The sequence below is a fragment of the Mesoplodon mirus genome (assembly GCF_964341445.2).
Source record: "Mesoplodon mirus genome assembly, chromosome: 3".
NCBI classification, from domain to species: Eukaryota; Metazoa; Chordata; class Mammalia; order Artiodactyla; family Ziphiidae; genus Mesoplodon; species Mesoplodon mirus.
In genome coordinates this window covers 136,509,536-136,530,869 of record NC_138978.1, presented here as the reverse complement: position 1 = coordinate 136,530,869, position 21,334 = coordinate 136,509,536, and the positions used below count along the sequence as shown (strand labels likewise).

Here is a 21,334-nt window from a genome sequence, read left to right as displayed (position 1 = left end):
AACCCTCCACAGCATTTAGTCACCTTGTAGGCCTCAGTTCAACTCAGACAAATTGGGATTCAGACTTTGGGAATTGAGGAGGGGGGTCGAGCTGTAGGTGTCTAGGAGCAGCATCCAGATCGAATGACCTGTTTGAATGCTATGCAACCAAAGTTTTAAGTGATGTGGAGAAATTAGTGTGGAAGGCAGCCCATAGTGTGGAAAATCAGTGTGCCAGTCCAGAGCCACTCAAGAGAGAGGAAATCCCTGTGGACACCATCTTTACCTTTTCTGCAGAACGACAGGTAATGGAATAGGAGGCTAATCTAGGTTGAGGTTGTGTATGTCGACACTGTTAAGAGAAAGTCCCCACAGTGGAGGGGTGGAGGGATGGAAGGTAGTTGGTCAAAGAACCTCTCATTCATGCCCTCCCTTGTCTACCCTTTAGTTAGCTACCTCTCCTCAAAGGAATTACTCACTAGGCTCTGATATCCACACTTGGACCTTGCCCCTAATACAATCAACAGAAATGAGGTGCTTCACATTTTCCCTACCCCAAGAATAAATAATACAGTAACTCATTTCTGAACTCTTCAGGTTTTAATTAAACCAATGCCTGGTGACCAGAACTGTGCCAGATCCTTGCCTAAATATGGGAGGTGCAGCAGTTGAGAAAACATACATTTGCTGCTTTACTTATTTGTTGCTTTACTTATTTCATTTAATCCTTCTGTCAGTCCTGAGAAATAGGCAGTATCCTCATGCATGAGTTGAGTAAACTGAGGCCCAGCCAGCTCACACAGCTAGGAATTGAAAGGGGAAATCTGAGACAACTTTTGACTAATTCCAAAGCACAGGTGGTTTTTCTGAGGACGTCAGTGCTGCCTCTATAAGTTACTTGTAGAACTAGGAATTGTTAGAACTAGAAGGTGATTGTGGGATTTGTTCAGCTCCTTCAGATAAAGGGGCTCAGGCTCAGACAGAGACGGTGACAAGCTCTGCTGTCACCAAGTACCAAAGAAAGATCTGACACCCAGGTCTCTCCTGAGTCCCAGGTGCTCTTGCTTCTTTCTTTAAAAAAAATACTTATAATAATATTTTTCTTAAATTTTATATATATCTGCTTTAAAAATTAAATAGTACTGAAAGCTTTCTAATCAAAATATCAGCCCTCCCCACTCCTTATTTTTGTTAACATAATACTTCACCTCCTAATATTTCCTGTTGAAATCTTTCATCCATCTTATCTCCCCGCCTGTGCTTTTGTCCTCTCTTACCCTTGTGGGTTAAAATCTTTTTTTTTTATTCCTTCATTGTCATTTTACTGGAATGGCCTGGGGAGGGAGACACGATAAAACACATTTGGTCAATCAGTCTTACTGAACAGAAGTCCAGTTTTTTGTCTCACTGACACCCAATGATCCTGTATCCCCAGATAACTCATTTTTCTGAAGTCAACACATTCTCCATTGCTCGTGGAGATCACCCTGCCCCTAGCCCTGTGCCAGGAGCTCCTGACTTACAGGAGTTCCTGTCTGGCCTGCGCCTTGCTGCCCTCAAGGACTTGACTGAGGCCTGGAGAGAATGATTTACAGGAGGAAACAAAAAGCCGATAATAGCAGTGAGAAGCCCTCCCATCCACACAGCACTTGTCCAATTTCAGAGAGCTTTCATATCCACGATCTCATATCATAGCCATAGATAATCAAAGGATAGGTAGTTTGGTGCTGACCAAAGTCAAAATCAGGACACTGCTCTGTCCCAACAGGGAAACATATTTGAAATCAGGACTATGAACCTTCACGCTCATGGTACTTGTAACTTCTTGTTTGGCTCTTTTATCTGCAGGTCCAGTGACAACTTTCTTTGCCAGGGGAGATGGAAGTGGGCTCTTAGATTGGTGCTGAAGGGAAGAAGTTTGGAGGGAGGGCCCCAGGTGGGCAGCGTACTTCCAAGGGAGTTACTGAGCCTTCTTTTTCCTCCTCCTCCTCTTATACAGGTCCAAGTTTGGAATAAAGAAAGCTGCTTCTCTGAGAACACTTACCAGTGCTCAGCTTGGTCCAAGGATAAGAAGAGAGTCAGAAACAAGTAATTCTGAACACGTTAGTGGAGAATTCTCCTAGAAAGTCCCAAGCCAAAGTCTGTTTCATTGTCTGGGTTGGAAAGTGAGATAGATTCATTTATGGATTTCTGCCAGCACTCTCAGGAAGAGGCTGGATGGCTTTGGGGTGTATACAGACATGTATGCATACATGTGGTGGAGGAGACTGTCTGATTTGAGGCATCTAGGAGGAGACAGATGTGTGGGTGCACACACACCTTCCCCAGAATCTTCCCAAATCAGTAGCTGAGGTGTCGGAGCTTTCATAATTAGAGAGTCATACCTTTGGATTATTTATGGCTCCCTGTCAACATATCTTGAATACATGTGCCCTTGTTACCACTTATATTATCACATAAATTTCAAAACTCAAACTTCCCCAGCATCTGATCTGTATCCTCAAATTGTGCTCCTTCCCCACCTTCCCATTCCTGCTCTGTTGAGAATCTCAGATAGACGACTGTTTACTTTCTGTGGTTTGTATTAGGACATAGTTTGTCTTTTCAAATACATCACTATATGTCAAATAAGCTCTTTCCAATCATGTACACCATAATATTTGCAAGGGATTAAAACACATCAATTTGTGTAATTCCATGAGTTCATAATGATACTAAAAATTTTAAAAAAGTTGATTGGTCAACATTAGAAGATCCAGTGAATTGACTCCTTGTGTTGAAAATTAGTAAATGAAGGGAGAGAATCAAGCATTTCTTCTGCTTTTCCTATACAAACAGTACCACTGGGTAAGCAAAATTTAGGGGAAGGAAAAGCTTGCTTTCATAGAAATAGTCCAGCAAGTAAGTGAAGAAGAAATGATAGAATTAGAATATCACCTCATGATAGAATTAGAATGTGACCTCTAATGAATTAACGAATTTAGACATTGACTACCAATGACTGGTAACATCACAAAATGAAAGGCAACCAGACGGTATACGCCTCCTGATGGAAGTATAAAATATCAGCTATCATGAAATCTGATCAAAGTTCTAAATCCCACAATGTATTCGCGAGAAACACAGAGAATAGCAGAACATGTTCAACTAACAGTGTAAAAAAAAAAAAAGACGACATTTATGAGACAATCAGAAATCTGAATACTGACTGGTTACATGATGATATTAAATAATTGTTATCATCTTTTTTTTAGGTGAAATAGTGCCATTGTAGCTATGTTAAAGAAAGAACCCTTATCTTTTAGATATTTAGAAATAAATATTTACAGATAAAATAATACAATGTCTGGGATTTGCTTCAAAAATAATACAGGGGCGGGAGTTAGGGGTAGTGGGTGGGCATATAAATGAAACAAGATGGCCTTGCATTGAAGCCAAGGGATGGGAACATGGGAGTGCATTATACTCTTTTGTCTACTTTTGTATATACTTGAAATTTTCCAAAGAAAAAGTTTTTAATAAAGAAAAACTAACACTTTTCTGAATATTCTGACCATCTTGTCTTAAGGGACAGCCACCGCCCTCCCACCCCTTGAGATCGTTATCCTAGGGAGTCTCCCCGAATTGAAATACCCAAGTAACATTAATTCATCAGCCTCTCTTTACAAACTAGTATAAAAGATTATTTCCTGGATTGTTTTTACCCCTGAAAATACTGAGTCCCTGAGGGCAAAGGGCAAAGAAAACCCTGCAGGATGGAAAAGGAAGGGCTGAGCATGGGAAGAAGAAAGGGAAGAACAAATTTTGCCTTTATTACAATTTTCCCAGGGCCTTCACTAGTTGGCACACGCATCTTCTTTGTGTGGGTTTTACTAAGAGAACTTTCACTGGAGGCATGAAAAATATGTTTAAATTGCGAAGTCTCAGGTTAAAATTTCACAAAGCATCCCCTTTTATGTTGTCAAAGGCTAATATAAATATTTTCAGAAGCGGGCTCAGTGAGCCAATGATGAGACCACTTGGGTGGAGCTAGGGCACAGTTGTGTCTGAACCTGGGAACAGTCTAGACCTGTCCATAGGACTACAATGACATGGAAAGCAGGAGAGAGTAAAGAGTCACATCAAGTGCTCATGAGTATAGCTTTTTATAGCAGATCTCTGGAAGAACACCAAGAAACTGGTTGCCTCTGGGGAGGGAAGCTGGGGCACTTGGAATAGGGTGGGAGGAGAAAAAACATTGTATGACTTTATTGTCATAGCCAGGTTATACTGTGGTTAGTGCCTTAGTATGTATGATGAGATTTGCAAGCAGCCTTTTGTTTACGTAAGTGACTGTACTTTTTATGTTGAAATGAGACAGAAGACAGATGTGTGTTTGTTTCTGGGTTCCTTGGCTGGGCCATCAGCTGGCACTACCTGCTGTTTGCATATTTTCTTGATCCTCCCTCCCCCTTGCCTCCCTCCCCTACCCTAAGCTCCCAGAATCTAATTAGGAGTAGATGGTCCCCAGAAGGAGAAAACTAGGATTTGAATAGTTGTAGTGTGACTTGTATAGGTGTGACATGGTATTGGACAAAGGTCCAATTCTCTCACAGACGCTCGTCTAATAGCAGAGGCAGTGAACACTATCTTTGATGGCTCCTATTTTACCTTAAATATTCAGGTGAATTCTGTGGTTTATGATTGACATTGTAAGTTACTATTAGAAACAAAGTGTCTCTGTGTTTATGCTGTGGTTTTTGTTTTGTTTTGTTTTTTCGGTACGCGGGCCTCTCACTGTTGTGGCCTCTCCCGTTGCGGAGCCTTGCGGAGCCTTGCGGAGCCCAGGCTCCGGATGCACAGGCTCAGCGGCCATGGCTCACGGGCTTAGCCGCTCCGCGGCATGTGGGATCTTCCCAGACCTGGGGCACGAACCCGTGTCCCCTGCATCGGCAGGCGGACTCTCAACCACTGCGCCACCAGGGAAGCCCTATCCTGTGGTTTTTAAGTATCCCTGCACACTCTGCCTGTTTCTAGAGTATTAAGTCCAGTTGCGCTGTTTTTTCCCTCTTTGTTTATTGAGGTTATTATTTACTTGCATTAAAATGTACCAATTTTAAAGGTACAGTTTGATTAATTTCGGTAATTGTATACAAGGTGTAACCACCACCACGACCCAGATATAGAAAAGTTACTTACCCTTTAAAAGTTTTCCATCCCAATTTGCCCCAATTCAGTTTTGATACACTTTATTGAGTTTTACTGCTTTCTCTAACATCAACTCTCCGGGTGATTTAGGAAAGTCACTTTACCTCTCTGGATGTGTTTTTGCTTTTCTAACATGAAAAATGCCAGAACAGATTTGTTACCAAGGGCCCTTGCAATCCTTTCAGAAAATGAGGGGGTAGGGTAAAGGGCGGGAATCTCAGCCTTGCGTCCTCATTCTTCACATGGCACACGCATGTGGCAGATCCTAGTGGGAAAAGCCTGTGGTCGCATCAGAGAGAATTAGGTTTCCATCTCCTCTCTTGCTAGTGTGTATGTAACCTTTTGTAAGCATCAGCTTTCTCATCTCCAATATCAGGCTTATTAACAAGGCCTATTTGTTTACTGTTGTTGTGAGGATGAACTGAGATGCACCGGCAGCCTTAAATGTTAGTTGGTATTTGTATTATGGCATAATATAAAGGCACTGCATTCAACCATCTCAGTCACTACACGTTTATGCAGGCTGATTCTCACAGCCAAAACAGACGCACAAAGTACACCCACCCATTTACCCACCTGGGGAAGCCCGAAGCCTCCCTGCCTGCCTGTCTTCCTTACGGGGCTCAGAGAAAAGCTGCGCATGCGTGCACGTGCTTCCAAAGAGCCTCGCTAGGGGGCGGAATGGGAAACAGGAAGTTCTAACGCCTGTCGTACAAGCGCGACGTAAAGCGGGTCTGCTTTATGGCACCCTGCTTCCGCCGTAAAGCGCCGTTGGCAAGCCCGCGTGAGTGGGTTGACGAGACTACTTCCAGGTGCAAGACGCGTTTCTTGGAGGTTGGCTGACTTGCCGTCTTCCCCATGGGCAAACGCGGGAGCGGGAGCGGGAGCCGGAGCCGGAGCCGGAGCCGGAGCCAGCTGCTCAGCTCCCTAACTAAAAAGCAGAAGCATCTAAGGGATTTCGGCGAGGAGCATCCCTTCTGTGACACGTATGGAGAGGCAAGGCTGGGACCGGCGCTGCCGGCGTCCTTTCCCGGTGGGAGCCCGCGTGTCCCCGCGTTTGGTCCGCCGGTGCCCCGGGGGTAGTGACAGGGCAGCTCCCGCCGCGTCCCACGCTGCCCCGGCGCCGGCCTAGCTCGCCCGGGGATCCTGACGGCTTCCCGCCTGAGATGGGGTTCTTCACCGGTCTTCCTACCCTTTGTTGAGCCTGTAGTTTTATGCTAGACGGCACGCCTCCCGTGTGGCGATTGGGCGGAGATTTTATAAGCTTGTTTTCGTTTTATATGTTTTTAAAGAATTGCTTGGGGGCTTCCCTGGTGGCGCAGTGGTTAAGAATCCGCCTGGCAACGGAGGGGACAGGGGTTCGAGCCCTGGTCCAGGAAGATCCCACATGCCGCGGTGCAAGTAAGCCCGTGCGCCACAACTATTGAGCCTGCACTCTAGAGCCCGCGAGCCACAGCAGCTGAGCCAGGGTGGTGCAACTACTGATGCCCGCGAGCCTAGAGCCCCTGCTTTGCAACAAGAGAAGCCACCGCTCGCCGCAACTAGAGAAAGCCCGGGCGCAGCAACGAAGAGCCATAGCAGGCAAAAATAAATAAATTAAATAAGTTAAAAAAAAATAGAATTGCTTGGGACCCTCGACATCACCTATGTATTCAATGACCATGAGGAAACTAATGTTTGGGTAGTTGTGGGTTCCTCTATAAGTGTCCAGACTCTCAGTTATGATCTTAGTGCTCATCCCACCCCTTTGGGCTGCTTTATCAACAGTTAGAGGGATAATCTACTTAAGAAATTTGCTAGAAAAGGTGAACCCCGAGGGCTTGTATTTGCCAAAATTTCCCATCTTTTGGATGAGAGCCTGTTACTGTGTGACTGTAGTATTTGTCATGTGGTCTTGTTAGACCTTTTCATTCGTCTATTATTATCTATTTGGCATATCCTTACAAAACCTGTCCAAATGCATATGGAGTTTTTAACTTGACAATAGATATAATGTATTTATAACGGTATAGTCTGCCATGTTCATTTAAAGTTGTATCATTAGGCTTTTCCTAATTGCTACATACTAGTAGTTAAAGTTTAACATTGCCTGTTTCTTCTCAGGGTTTCCAGAAAGGAAGCAAAACCACAGACTTGTCAACTGGTAATGCTTTATACCTTCTTTATGATAGTAGATTCTGGACGGTTACTTTTAAGATTATATATGGTAATAATGTTTGGCTACATTTCCACTCTTTCTGATTTTAGATGTAAGCTATATTTTAGTAATATTGCTTAGTTTTAAGTGCAGATGTCTGTTAAGATGCCATTGTGATAACTAATATAGTATAGAGTATGAAACTGTCCTGAGAGAGTAGCCTGTTAGAACCTGTTAAGGAGGCTTACCAGAGGGCTCTTGGTGAATCCTAAGAGGGAATGTCATGTTTGCTTAACATAAAATAGAGTGCAAAATCATCAAAGGTCTTATTTCATTACCACGGACTCAGAAATAAAGTACACTTTTTTGTTGTAAGTTTTCCTGTTGCTCCTTTAAAGGTGTGCCAAGTGGCTGACACATAGGTTAGATCGCCTTATAACCTAAAGCTCCATGTGTTTAGTTTGCTGTCTTCCCACGTGGAACATTAGCAGTTCAAAGAAGAGGAAGAGCTTCTAGAATCATAGCTAGATTAGCTGTTTTAAACAAATTTGGTGCTAGGTTTGGTTGAATAGATAGGATTGCATATTTGCAGAAAAGCTAGTTTTTATTTAGAAAAGTCTGAACTTGGTTCCACTGTGGGCCTGATGATAGTCGTGGGGTAGCAACAAGAACAATATAATTTTTGTTTTTAAAATCCCCATTTTCCTTTTAGTCAGAGGGTTTAGATACTTCCAAGTTCTGAAAGTGAAGCATAGAGTGAACCAGAACAAGTTTCTGGTTACAACAGACTACTTGCCACGTTAAAGGATGTTTCCAAGGAAGATGAGGAGGAGGAAGAGGAAGAAGACAGTGTTACAGATGAGACAGAAATGAATCTTGAAGACGGCGATAGTGACATCGTTGTGGAGGAAGAGACGGCAGTAGAGTCTACTGACACGCGGAAGAGTAAGTGTCTTTGATGTGGGTTTATCATCTTTGTAGGGACCACAGACAGATTGCCCCAGGGGCAGGGTGCCTTGTACCATAGAGCTGGGTGAAAGCACATGGATTCAAAGCAGAGATTCTTAACATTGTTGGGCTCTGTGATATCTTCAAGAATCTGATGAAAACACAGGACCCTCTGGCCATAAAAATGCAGAAATGACGTTTTTGCTTATGATTTCCAGGATTTCATCAATCCTACTTCAAATTCCCCTGATTGAGAGGAAAGGGAACATAATTCTGTTTTTGTAATGGTCTCAATTTATGAAAGAGATGATTGTTCCTGCCTTAGAGGAACCAAGTTTAGTGGAAGATAGACATAAAATATACAAAACTTTTCAAGCATCAAATCTGAATGGAACCAATAAATATAAGGTGTTAAAGAGGTGCAAAGTGGTCACATGCTGCCAGGGTACATGAGGGGAGGCTTCAGAGAAGAGCTGGGATTGAAAGCTGAAAGGAACTCTGTCTCACTCGGACATCTAGGTGACTATTTTTTTAAAAATTATTATTAATTTATTTATTTTTGGCTGCATTGTGTCTTTGTTGCGGTGCGCCAGCTTCTCACTGTGGTGGCTTCTCTTGTTGTGGCGCACGAGCTTAGTTGCTCTGCGGCATGTGGGATCTTCCCAGACTAGGGCTTGAAACCACGTCCCCTGCATTAGCAGGCGAATTCTTAACCACTGTGCCACCAGGGAAGTCCCCATAGGTGACTTTTTAATTTAACTTTAAAATCAACTTTATTGAAGTATGAATTACATTCAACAAGGTGTACCCATTTTAAGTATGTAATTTGATGAGTTTTGACAGATGTGTCTGTCTATATTGTCATCGCCAAAGTCAAGATACAGAACACTTCCAATACCTGCAAAAAGTTCCTTCTTGTCCTTTTACAGTCAGTTTCCCAGGCCTGGCATCAGGCAACCACTGACATGCTTTCTTTCACTATGTATTAGTGTTTTCTCTTCTAGAAATTCATATGAATGGAAGCACACAATAAGTACCCTTTTGCATGTGGCTTCTTTGGCTCCTCATGTTGTTGTGACTCATCCGTGTAGTTCATATTAGTAATTCATTTCTTTTTATTACTGGAATAGTAGTCCATTGTCTGAATATATCTGGGGAACTTTTTATATTCTGTTATCTTAATGCCTATTTGCCTTACTGTATTTTTGTCTCTAAGGTGTCACACACCATTCTTAGTATTTTCATTCATCACTTGTACTCGGATAAAAAAATCGTTGCCTCAGACTTAGGGACTTTTTAAATTTTGTTGGTTTTCCATTTTTCTTTCATGTTTTAGGTTTTTAAAAAATGAAAAGTTTGGTTTTTTAAATTATAAAAGTAATATATATTTACTGTAAAAATTTAAGAGGGTAATATAGTTAACGTATATCTCCTCCACCCTGGGATGAACACCTTTAACATTTTATAGAACCTTCCAGGCTACTTTTTTATGGATATATGAGTGAATATATATTTGTGTGTATGTGCATAATGGCCTCATACATTTCTGTAAGTTACTTTTTTCTTTAATGATATAACGTGTGTAACTGTGGGTTCACATTAGCTTAATCACATAGTATTCCATTGTAAATAATATGTGGTAATTTAATTAGTACCCCTTCGATAGAAATGACGAAATCATTTTTTCTAGTTATTTGTTATATCAACGCTGATTTGAACATCTTTACATGTACTAGGTCAGCAGTCAAGCTCAGTTTTGAAACTTATGTCTTCTACCTGAATTTGCTTAAAAGTAAATGATAGCCTAAGGAATTAGATTTCATTTGTCAACAGAAGTGTAATTATGAGTAGTAAATAATTTCACAAAATGTTTTATCAAAACTGCAGATGCGGCCTTACCTGCTGACCCTAAGGGAAAAGATGGGCACGGGCCACCTGGCACAGCAGAGGAATCCCCAAAGGAGTTTACAGATGCAAAACATGAGTCACTCTTCAGCCTAGAAACCAACTTTCTCGAAGAGGAAAGAGGAGGCAACTGTTCTCTGAAAGCATCACAAGGTCAGAGCACAGCTCATGTTGTTTGAATTCAGCTGGTGCTTAGTATGGGTGGTTGTGGTCTAATACCTGTTAAATCTCTTGTTATTGGAATGAGCAGTAATAGAAACAGATAGTTTAGCAGCTAGATGTAGAGCTGGAAAGAAATGCTTCTCCGAGATCTTTTGTGTTTTTCAAGGTTAGGCAGTGTTGCGAGTGGGCGCGGCTGTTCATGAGGACAAACAGTTGAACAATGATAGCACGGAAGGCCAGTTCCTCAAAGCTCACGATCCACAGCTGGGGTCAGGGGAAGACTTCTGATTTTTTTCCCCAAGCAGGGAAGGGAGAGAAAGAGGAGAAAAGTACTTTGCATTTTTCTCTCTATCCTTCACTTGCTCTTCCTTACTGGAGCAGTAATTTTACAGATTTGTGAGACCCGGCAGTGGCTAATCTGATTGGTCCTTATTACCAGGAAGCACCGCAGAAGCCAGAAAGCTCCACCCTGTCTCCCCAGTCTCTCTCTTTATTTTTGGCTGCATTGGGTCTTTGTGGCAGTGCGTGGGCTTCTCACGGTGGTGGCTTCTCTTGTTGTGGAGAGCAGGTTCTAGGCACGCGGGCTTCAGCAGTTGTGACATGCAGGCTCAGCAGTTGTGACACATGGGCTCAGTAGTTGTGGCTCGCTGGCTCTAGAGCTCAGGCTCTGTAGTTGTGGCGCATGGGCTTAGTTGCTCCGCGGCATTGGCAGGCGGATTCTTTTTTTTTTTTTTTTGCGGTACGCGGGCCTCCCACTGTTGTGGCCTCTCCCGTTGCAGAGCACAGGCTCTGGACACGCAGGCTCAGTGGCCATGGCTCACAGGCCCAGCCGCTCTGCGGCATGTGGGATCTTCCTGGACTGGGGCATGAACCCATGTCCCCTGCATCGGCAGGCGGACTCTCAACCACTGCGCCACCAGGGAAGCCCGGCAGGCGGATTCTGAACCACTGTGCCACTGGGGAAGTCCCCATAGGCGACTGTTTAATTTAACTTTAAAATCAACTTTATTGAGGTATGAATTACATTCAACAAGGTGTACCCATTTTAAGTATACAATTCGATAAGTTTTGACAAATGTGTATATTTATATTGTCATCGCCAAAGTCAAGATACAGAACACTGGGCCATGCCTCTGTCCCCATGACTGTTACTTAGACAAGCCTGTGGTAGGCTGAGGCAGGGCTCTGCTGTCTCTCAGGTCCTGTGTCTTAGCCTGTGCCTGGGTGGGCACGTCAGGTTGGTCTCATTCTGCGTCCTGACTGCCTTTTTTGGTCCCAGTGCCATTCTTCAACCAGCGGTGCCACTGAAGTTGAAATTTTAATCCTCATTTGGTTCTGTTAGCTATTCTAGACAAGAGGAAGAAGTAGCAGGTAGAATTTGGGCAAAAACCGCGTTCTGAACTCAAAAAAAGTTAAAAAAAAAAAAAAAACCCTGGAGGAAACATTAGGAGGCTTGACTATCCTAAAGTTTCTCTGGTTGTTTGGTCTGTACTGATATATTATCACCTAGAATTCTTATTTCCTATTGTTCACCTTTATCTTAGGTCTTAATATAAGGTGCACTGCATTTGAAGTTTTGCTACCTGGGTCCCTGAATGGGTCATTTAACTTTGCTTCTTACATGAGTGGGGCTGGAAGAGAAGGTTGGGTGGCCAGTGCAGAGCACTGACCCTGCCATTTTGATCATTTGTTCACCTCAGTTGAGTGTTGAGCATTTACATTTGTCTTCCAGTGCAGGTTAAATCAGACGTGGTACCTGCCCTCAGGGATCTTGCAGTCTAGTTAGGTGAGGTAGGACATGCACATATATGTGTTGGTGTGGATAACTGAGGGCAGGGTGGGGCGCTTGAGAGAAAGTGATGACTGTCTATAGGGGACCAGAGATGGCTTCTTTGGAGCCAGAACTGTGCCTGACACAGTAGGCTCTTGGGAAATAGTTATTTATTGTGAGTCAGGGGGTAACATTCAACGGATACTATTTGGATATATAGAAATGCGGTGAACAAGAGGATAGAATTTTCAGTTAAAGGAAGGAAAGCCACAGTGGCAGAAGAATTTGAGAGCCATGTAATTCAAAAATTACATTAGAGAGGTAGGTTAGAGGTGTATGTTGAATTTCAGTCCAAGAAGTTTCTTCAAAGGTTTTTGAGGTGGGGAATAATGTGATTAAAGAAATGCTTTAGGGAGATGAACCTGTCAGAAACTTTTAAGCTCTGGACTGGGATAAATGATGGGGAAAGTTGATGGGGAAAAAGATGAGTTAACATCATGAAAACAGGAAGTCATTCACAGGGGAAGACTGGAAAATCCCTGTCATTTGCCCTAAGTGTTCTAATATTCTTTATTTCTGAATTAGATCCATTTGCACAACATGTAAACAAAGAACTGAAAGAAAAAGAAATCCAGGCTGTTGCCACAAATCCCAAAACTACCCACCAGCTAAAAGCAAGCAGTGGTCTTGGGTTTTAGTGGTCTCCCTGAATGTATGATACACACCCGTGGCAGATGGCTTGAGAGGGAGCAAGATAGAGGAAGACTGGAAGAGCCCAGTAAGGCACAGGCATAGCTAGAAAAGGCACTGGGAAGCTGGAAGGTGGGGACCAATAAGATAAGAATGCTTTGGAGACAGGTACACCAGGGTTTAGACCAACGTCTGCAAGGGGCTATCTCATGACCTAAGGCAAGTTAATCTACCTTTTTAATCTTCACTGTTCTCATCTGTTAGAGGGGGACAGTAATGCCTGCATCAAAATAAAGTAATTTAGTTTACTGGAAGACATGTACAAAGTGTTCAGTCAGACAGTAGCTACTGCTGTTCATTTGTTTGAAATATCTGAGATAAGTTCACACCTAAATTATTCAGTATGGAGCAGTTTTTGCTTCTTTTTTCGGTGATTTTTTTTTTCACCACTGATGCTATTCATAAGAATTGGTCATCCTTGTTTCATTGAAATTTTTTATTGAGGTAATAATTATAGATGCAGTTGTAAGAAATCATACAAGGGTATCCCATGTGCCCTTTGCCCGGTTTCCCCCAATGGTAGCATCTTACAAAACTGTAGTACAATATCACAAGTAGGAAATTTCCACTGATACAACCTACCTGTCTTATTCAGATTTCCTCACTTTTGCTCCTGCTCCTTTGTGTTATTTAGTTCTATACTGTTTTATCACGTGTAGGTTGCCCTGGCCACCACCACAGTCAACATACAGAGCATTTCCAGCACCATCAAGATCCCTCCTCTTCCCTGGTGCCATTTTATAACCACACCCACCTCCCTGCCCCCATTCCTAACCCTTGGTAACCGCTAATCTGTTCTCCATTTCTATAATTTTGTTATTTCAAAAGCGTTATATAAATAAAATCATACAGGTTGGCTTTTTCTCACGCAGCATAATTCCTTGGAGGTTCATCCCAGTTGTTGGCATATATCAATAGTTAATTCTTTTTTATTGCAGAGGTCATCCTTTCTTTATTGCTAAGATCAGCAGTTTTGTTACAGTGCAAAAATTCCCAAACTGGTATTCCACAAAATACTATTCTTTTCAATTCTAATATATGTCTCCAAAAAAAAAAAAAAAATCCAAAACAACAACAAAAACCTTGTTCCACGTCCAAGTAAATTTGGAAAACTCTGGGTCAAACGAAGTGGAACGGAGTCCTTGTTACAGGACTCAGCAGAACCTTTAGTGTCCGATCTGCTTGTGACTCTCCCTGAGGGGGATTAGGTTTTGTGGTGGTTACCGAAGTTATTTGACCGTTGGGCCCCCTTTTCTTTTGTCTAGAGTAAATTTTGACTTCCTACAGTGTGGTCCACAGGACAGTTTGTGACCCACTGATCTAGTGAAGAGCTCACAAGGTTTCTAAAGTCAGAAACCTTGGGCTCTAACCCTTAGCTCTGTTCTCCTCTGTTTGTCTGAATCCTATAACCTCTGAACCTCAGCATTTCCTAAACTGCAAGAAGAGCATTATAGTGTTTAGCTTGTAAGGTTGTTGTGAGGATAAAGTGAGAGGATCTGTAAGTTGTGAAAGGCCTTGGTAAATTATAAAGCATTATATGAATGTAAGGTACTATAATTCATTTCTAACTTAGTTCTTGATCATTTCTCCCACAGTGGCCCATCCTGGGCCAGCTTGTCTTTTCATCCAGGTTTCAACAGTTGGAAACCTTTAAACCCCCAAAGGACACTGACTTAAAGTCACTTCATCTCCAGAAGCCTCTGGAATCCACCTGGATCAAGACCAACAGCCAGTTCCCCTCTTGTCCCCCAAATTCAAGTAGCCCCTTCACACCCCTCCAGAAAGAGCTCTTCTTAATTATGAATTCTTACCGGGACCTGTTCTACCCAGAAAGGACTGCCCTGAAGAAAGGGGAAGAGATCCGCCACGTGTACTGCCTGCATGTGATAAATCACGTTCTCAAAGCCAATGCCCAGGTGCTTGCCAACAACAGCAGATGCCGAAGCCAGAAACTTGGGTTGGGTGATGATGATGACTTCAGGGACCAAGGGCTAACGAGGCCCAAGGTGAGTGGCAGCAGCAGAACTTTGCCCTCAAGGAGGCTGTAAGGCTCTAACATATGGGTCCTGGCACTTAGCAGGTTCTCAGATGGTTTAATGATTGGAATAATGAATGAGTCCAAGAATGAGCATATTAGATGGGCCAGGTAATGTCACGGCAGTGCTGCAGACAGCTCAGTGGACTGTCTCTAACAGCAGATCTAACTGGAAAGTGGAGTAGGAGGTACCTCCATGATAATTCTCTCCTTAAAGATAAACCCTGATCCTACATAAGTAACACTCCACTATAAATCTCTTCTTTGTGATTGTCAGAGCTGGATGGGACCTTAAGGAGCCTTTTATTCAATCCCTACATATTACACCTGTGGACAGAGACCCAGATTCGTAGAGGACCTTGCTAAAGAGAACCAGAGAAAAAGTAGCAGAGACAGGACTAGAACCAAGGATTCCCTTCACTAAGCCACATAAATATGTAGACCTTGGAAAACAAAATCCCTGTTTTTGCATTGTATCCTTATTACTGCTTAAAGTGATGATTACATTTATGTGGCTCATAAGCCTAAGCTCCAGTGGATTGGGAGCTTACGTCGTTGAATTCTGTCTACGTTTTTCATGATGTGCTGGAGCTAGATACTGTGCCACCCATACCCCCTTACCCTTTAGCCTCTGTGTCTATATTGAAGAAGCCTCATCTTCTTAGATTCTTCTCATTGGGCTTAATAGGATTTTAGGATTTTGATACTGATATGGCTCTTAGAGATTTCTTAGTCCAACCCTCTTGTTTGATAGTTGGGGAAACCAAAGCCTAGACACTTACTTAGTGTGACAGCCGGGACAGTAACTTGGCCCTCTTCAAAACTGATCCATCATCCCTGCACTGTACCAAACTGAATCACTACACCCCTCTGGCTGTGCTGGTTGCCTTTCTGAGAAACTATCTCAGAATCTTGAACATCAGGATAATAAGATGATCTGTTTCCATTTAGAATTGCAAAATAGAATATGAGGTAGATTACCCATGAGTCACATTCAGAATTTGGTGAATTGTCTGATCTGACTGGGGTTATATCCATTGATTGTATTGTTTACACAAGGGTAGTTAGAAGGTAATCATTTGTTAAGCATCTTCTGTTTTTTTTTCCTCAACAGTTAAAATTGAGCACTTTTGGAAATGTTTGGAAAACTGAATCCTATATTTCCCATTGAAATATCATCTTATTTCAGAAATCCTTTATCATCATTTCTGAAAAATGTACTAGGAAATGTACTAGAAAAGTAATGATGCTTTAGTCCTTTCCTTACTAACTTTATTCTCTACTTAATACATCTAATTCATTTGTTCAGCATATTCCTTGGGTCTTACGGATCAAAATACTGAACTAAGTTCTGTGGGAGACAGAAATGAGTAACATTTCTTGTCCTCAAAGAGCTTTGTGTGTTTATGCCCTTGGGTTTTTGCTAATGGACACCTCTGTTAACGGCATTGACTTACCTCAAAGAGTATTTCTGGGCTTCCCTGGTGGCGCAGTGGTTGAGAGTCCGCCTGCCGATGCAGGGGACACGGGTTCGTGCCCCAGTCCAGGAAGATCCCACATGCCGCGGAGCGGCTGGGCCCGTGAGCCATGGCCGCTGAGCCTGCGCGTCCGGAGCCTGTGCTCCGCAGCGGGAGAGGCCACAACAGTGAGAGGCCCGCGTACCGCAAAAAAAAAAAAAAAAAAAAAAAATTTCTACATTCTGCTTAAGAATTAACCCCACCCCCACCCCAAGGAGCCATGAGATTGAAGTCCATAGGACATGGTGCTGTGGGTCGGAAAGATGCTCAGCCTTCAGTACTGAGCCAGGTCCTATGTAAAGGGGGTGACACGGATGTGGTCCTTGGCCAGGGGCTGTGGAACGGAGGGCTCCTTAGGTCCCCAGCAGGCTCACCTCGAGCTGTCCTTCCTTCCCCTTGCCCCTCCAAGGCTGCCCATCACTCCCTCCACGGGTGCCGATAGTGGTGCCATTCCGGGAAGCTGCTTTGCGGGTGGTACAGCTCTTCATCTGTCTTCTTGAGGGCGACAGCAAGAAGAAAATAATTGTAAGCAACAAAAAGAGGTTTAATGGAGAGTATGGCTCAGATCCCAAGGAGAGACCACCCAACCTGAAGAGGCCTGAGGATTATGAAGCTGTATTTGTCGGCAACATCGATGACCACTTCAGGACTGGTAATTCCTCCTTGTCAAAACTGAGACCCTGAGGGACCTGAGGTGTGAGGTGCACATAGCTGGAAGCTAGAAGCCTGGAATTAGGCATTCTTTCAGAGGGTCACTGTCTCAGCCTCCTAGCAGAACCAGGACGCATTTGAGACCACTCGTCTGCCAGGGGAGAGTCTTGCCTTGGCTAATGGGGTACATACTTGGCTAATGGGATGGAGTGTCTGTGAAGGCATGTATGAAAGGCACCTGCATGTTTATAACAAATGTCTCAGCATGCCTATAGCTGGTAGCTCACAGTCAATGCTACAGGGCTTCTTGGGGGAGTTGGAGCTGATGGGGCTGGGTGGGTCAGTCTGGGGAAGATGAATAAACTAGAGCATCTGTACGTAATGGACTTCCCTCCTGCCTGCCATGTGGAGTGCCCACACCTGAATTATCTCCACTCTGGACTTACTGACTCCCACCCAGCTTTGCACGTTTTTGCTTGTTTGTCATTCAGCTCCCATGTACTTGGTTGCTTGTTCATTGAAAAAGTTCCTGGAAAATATTTATTAGTCACGTATGCCCATTTACCACTTATTAAGCATCTACTATGTGCCAGGCACTGTTAAGCTGGAGATATGGAATTAAAAGTTACTGTTAAGCAAGTCCAGCCTTAAGACAAATCAGACAGTATGGGATGAGATGTGTTACGGTTAGAGGATAGTGGGTGTTCTAGTTAAAGTATTTAAAGCAAATATCCTTACTCAAAATGGGCTCAGGACTGTTAGGGAAGGCCTTCTGTTGGAGGTACCATCCATACTATGTTGAAACCTGAGTCAGATTTAGCCAGGTACAAAGTAGAGCGATGAGAGTGGAAGAAAAAGTTTCAGACAGGAAATGGCAAGTGTGGAGGCATCAGGGTGAATAAACCGGCATGACTTAGGATTCAGAGGCTTTAGCATGGCCGGAGTGTGCAGTGCAAGGGGATTAGAGCTTACAGTTAGTTTTAAACATATGCAGGCGGCCAACAAGGAGCTGATAAATCAGTCTTTTGTTTAATTGATATATAATTGACATATTAGTTTCAGGTGTACAACATAGTGATTCAATGTCTATATACCTTACAAACTTATCACAACAATAAGTAAAGTTACCGTTTGTCACCATACAAAGTTAATGCAATATTATTGACTATATTCCCCATGGCATACATTGGATCCCTGTGACCTGTTCACTTTATAACTGGAAGTTTTATACCTCCTGATCTCCCCCATCCATTTTGCCCACCCTCCAACCCCGCCCTCCCTGCTGGCAACCACCAGTCTGTTCTCTGTATCTATCCGTCTGGTTTTTTGTTTTTTAGATTCCACATATAAGTGAAGTCACATGCTGTTGATATTTGTCTTTGTCTGACTTATTTCACTTACTGTGATACCCTCAAGGTCTATCCTTGTTGTCGCAGATGGCAAGATTTCATTCATCTATGGCTGAGTAATATTCCATTGTGTGTGTGTGTGTGTGTGTGTGTGTGTGTGTGTGTGTGTGTGTGTGTACACACCGCATCTTTATCCATTTGTCATCTGTGGACACTTAGGCTGCTTCCATATTCCATATTTTGGCTATTATAAATGTTGCATTGAACGTAGGAGTGCATATATCTTTTTGAATTAGTGGGTTTTTTTCTTTGGATAAACACCCAGAAGTTGAGTTGCTCAATTGTATGGTGATTCTATTTTTAATTTTTGAAGAACATCCATACTGTTTTCCATAGTGGCCACACCAATTTACATTTCCACTAACAATGCACAAGGGTTCCCTTTTCTCCACATCTTTGCCAGCATTTGTTATTTCTTGTCTTTTGGATAAGACCTATTCTGACAGGTTTGAGGTGATATCTCATTGTGGTTTTTTTTCTCTCTGTGCTTTGGTTAATAGCAACTTATAATACATGGTGGCTGTAAGAATTTATAACTCCAAAATCACAGCCTATCATTTTATATTATTTCATTTTGATCACAGCACTTACTAGCCACCTGATACATTCTTCTTTTTTTTTTTTTAATTGGAGTAGGTATAGTTGATTTACAATGTTGTGCTCATTTCTGCTGTACGGCAGTGACTCAGTTATACACATATATACATCCTTTTTTATATTCTTTTGCATTATGGCATATCCCAGGAGATTGGATATAGTTCCCTGTGCTATACAGTAGGACCTTGTTGTTTACCCATTCTAAAGGTAATAGTTTGCATCAACTATTACCTTTGACTCTCAGTCCATCCCTTTCCCCACCCCTGACCTTGGCAACCACAGGTCTGTGAGTCTGTTTCTGTTTTGTAGGTAGGTTCATTTGTGCCATATTTTAGATTTCATATATACGTGATATCATATGGTATTTGTCTTTCTCTTTGACAGACTCCTCTTAGTATGATAATCTGTAGTTGCATCCATGTTGCTGCCAAATGGCATTATTTTGTTCATGTTTATGACTGAGTAGTATTCCATTGTATATATGTATCACATCTTTATCCATTCATCTGTCAATGGACATTTAGGTTGTTTCCATGTCTTGGCTATTGTGAATAGTGCTGCTGTGAACATAGGGGTGCATGTATCTTTTTGAATTATAGTTTTGTCCAGATATATGCCCAGGAGTGGGATTGCTGGATCATATGGTAATTATATTTTTAGTTTTCCAAGGAAACTCCATACTGTTTTCCATAGTGACTGCACCAACTTACATTCCCACCAACAGCGTAGGAGGGTTCCCTTCTCTCCACACCCTCTCCAGCATTTGTTATTTGTAGACATTTTAATGATGGCCATTCTGACCAGTGTGAGATGGTACCTCATTGTAGTTTTGATTTCTCATTGTGATTTTGATTTGCATTTTCCTGATGAGTGATGTTGAGCATCTCTACATTTGACTGTTGGCTATCAGTACGACTTCTTTGGAAAAATGTTTATTCAGGTCCTCTGCTTTTTTTTTTTTTTTTTTTTTTTTTTTTTTGCTGTACGCGGGCCTCTCACTGTTGTGGCCTCTCCCGTTGCGGAGCACAGGCTCCGGACGCGCAGGCTCAGCGGCCATGGCTCATGTGCCCAGCCACTCCACGGCATGTGGGATCCCCCCGGACCGGGGCACGACCCCGTGTCTCCTGCATCGGCAGGTGGATTCTCAACCACTGCGCCACCAGGGAAGCCCCCTCTGCTATTTTTTAATTGGATTGTTTGGGGGGTTTTTTTTGCGGTTTTTTTTTTTTTTTTTTTTTTTTTTTGCAGTACGCGGGCCTCTCACTGTTTTGGCCTCTCCCATTGCGGAGCGCAGGCTCCGGACGCGCAGGCTCAGCGGCCATGGCTCACGGGCCTAGCCGCTCCGTGGCACGTGGGATCTTCCCGGACCAGGGCACGAACCCATATCCCCTGCATCGGCAGGCGGACTCTCAACCACTGTGCCACCAGGGAAGCCCCGTTTGGGGTTTTTTGATAATGAGTTACATGAGTTCTTTATATATCTTGGATCTTAACCCCTTACTAGATTTGCAAATATCCTCTCCCATTCAGTAGATTGCCTTTTTGTTTCATTGATGGTTTCCATCGCTGTGCACAAGCTTTTTAGTTTGATGTAGTCCCATTTGTTTATTTTTGGTTTCATTGCCCTTGCCTGTGGAGTCAGATCCAAAAAAATATTGCTAAGACTGTTGTCAGGGAAGTTACTGCCTATGTTTTCTTCTGGGAGTTCTGTGGTTTTCAGGTCTTATGTTGAAGTCTTTAATCCATTTTGAGTTGATTTTTGTAGATGGTGTAAGCTAGTGGTCCAGTTTCATTCTTTTGCATGTAGCTGTCTAGTTTTCCCATCACCATTTGTTGATGAGACTGTCTTTTCTGCATTGTATATTCTTGTCTCCTTTGTCATAGATTGTGACCATATAAATATGGATTTATTTCTGGGCTCTCTGTTCTGTTGATCTGTGTCTGTTTTTGTGCTATTACCGTACAATTTTGATTACTGTAGACTTGTAGTGTAGTTTAAAATCAGGGAGTGTTATACCTTCAGCTTTGTTCTTCTTTCTCATAATCAGTTTGGCTATTCAGGATCCTTTGCAACTCTGTACAAATTTTAGGATTACTCTAGTTTTATGAAAAATGTCATGGGTACTTTGATAAGGATTGCATTAAATCTGTCGATTTCTTTGGGTAGTATGGACTTTGTTTTTGAATTTTATTTATTTCTTTATACAGCAGGTTCTTATTAGTTATCCATTTAATACATATTAGTATATACATGTCAGTCCCAATCTCCCAATCCATCACACCCCC

General features: G+C 42.7%; 1 long non-coding RNA gene and 1 pseudogene across 2 annotated transcripts in view; one reads left to right on the top strand and one right to left on the bottom strand.

Annotated features, from left to right (window-relative positions):
- Window positions 1-5,659: 5,659 nt before the first annotated feature.
- Window positions 5,660-21,334, top strand: part of LOC309799858 (U3 small nucleolar RNA-associated protein 25 homolog) — a 29,791-nt pseudogene continuing 14,116 nt past the window's right edge. Inside the window, exons 1-7 of the transcript in view lie at window positions 5,660-6,152; window positions 7,270-7,309; window positions 8,016-8,248; window positions 10,139-10,309; window positions 12,675-12,763; window positions 14,435-14,849; window positions 16,834-17,043. The product of the transcript in view is annotated as a U3 small nucleolar RNA-associated protein 25 homolog (transcript). The remainder of the gene's footprint in view (window positions 6,153-7,269; window positions 7,310-8,015; window positions 8,249-10,138; window positions 10,310-12,674; window positions 12,764-14,434; window positions 14,850-16,833; window positions 17,044-21,334) is intronic.
- LOC309799861 overlaps window positions 10,513-21,334 on the bottom strand; it is a 110,960-nt gene continuing 100,138 nt past the window's right edge. Inside the window, exons 2-3 of the long non-coding RNA XR_014293366.1 lie at window positions 16,332-16,886; window positions 10,513-11,665 (exon numbers count right to left, since the gene is read on the bottom strand). This is a non-coding gene — a long non-coding RNA (uncharacterized lncRNA). The remainder of the gene's footprint in view (window positions 11,666-16,331; window positions 16,887-21,334) is intronic.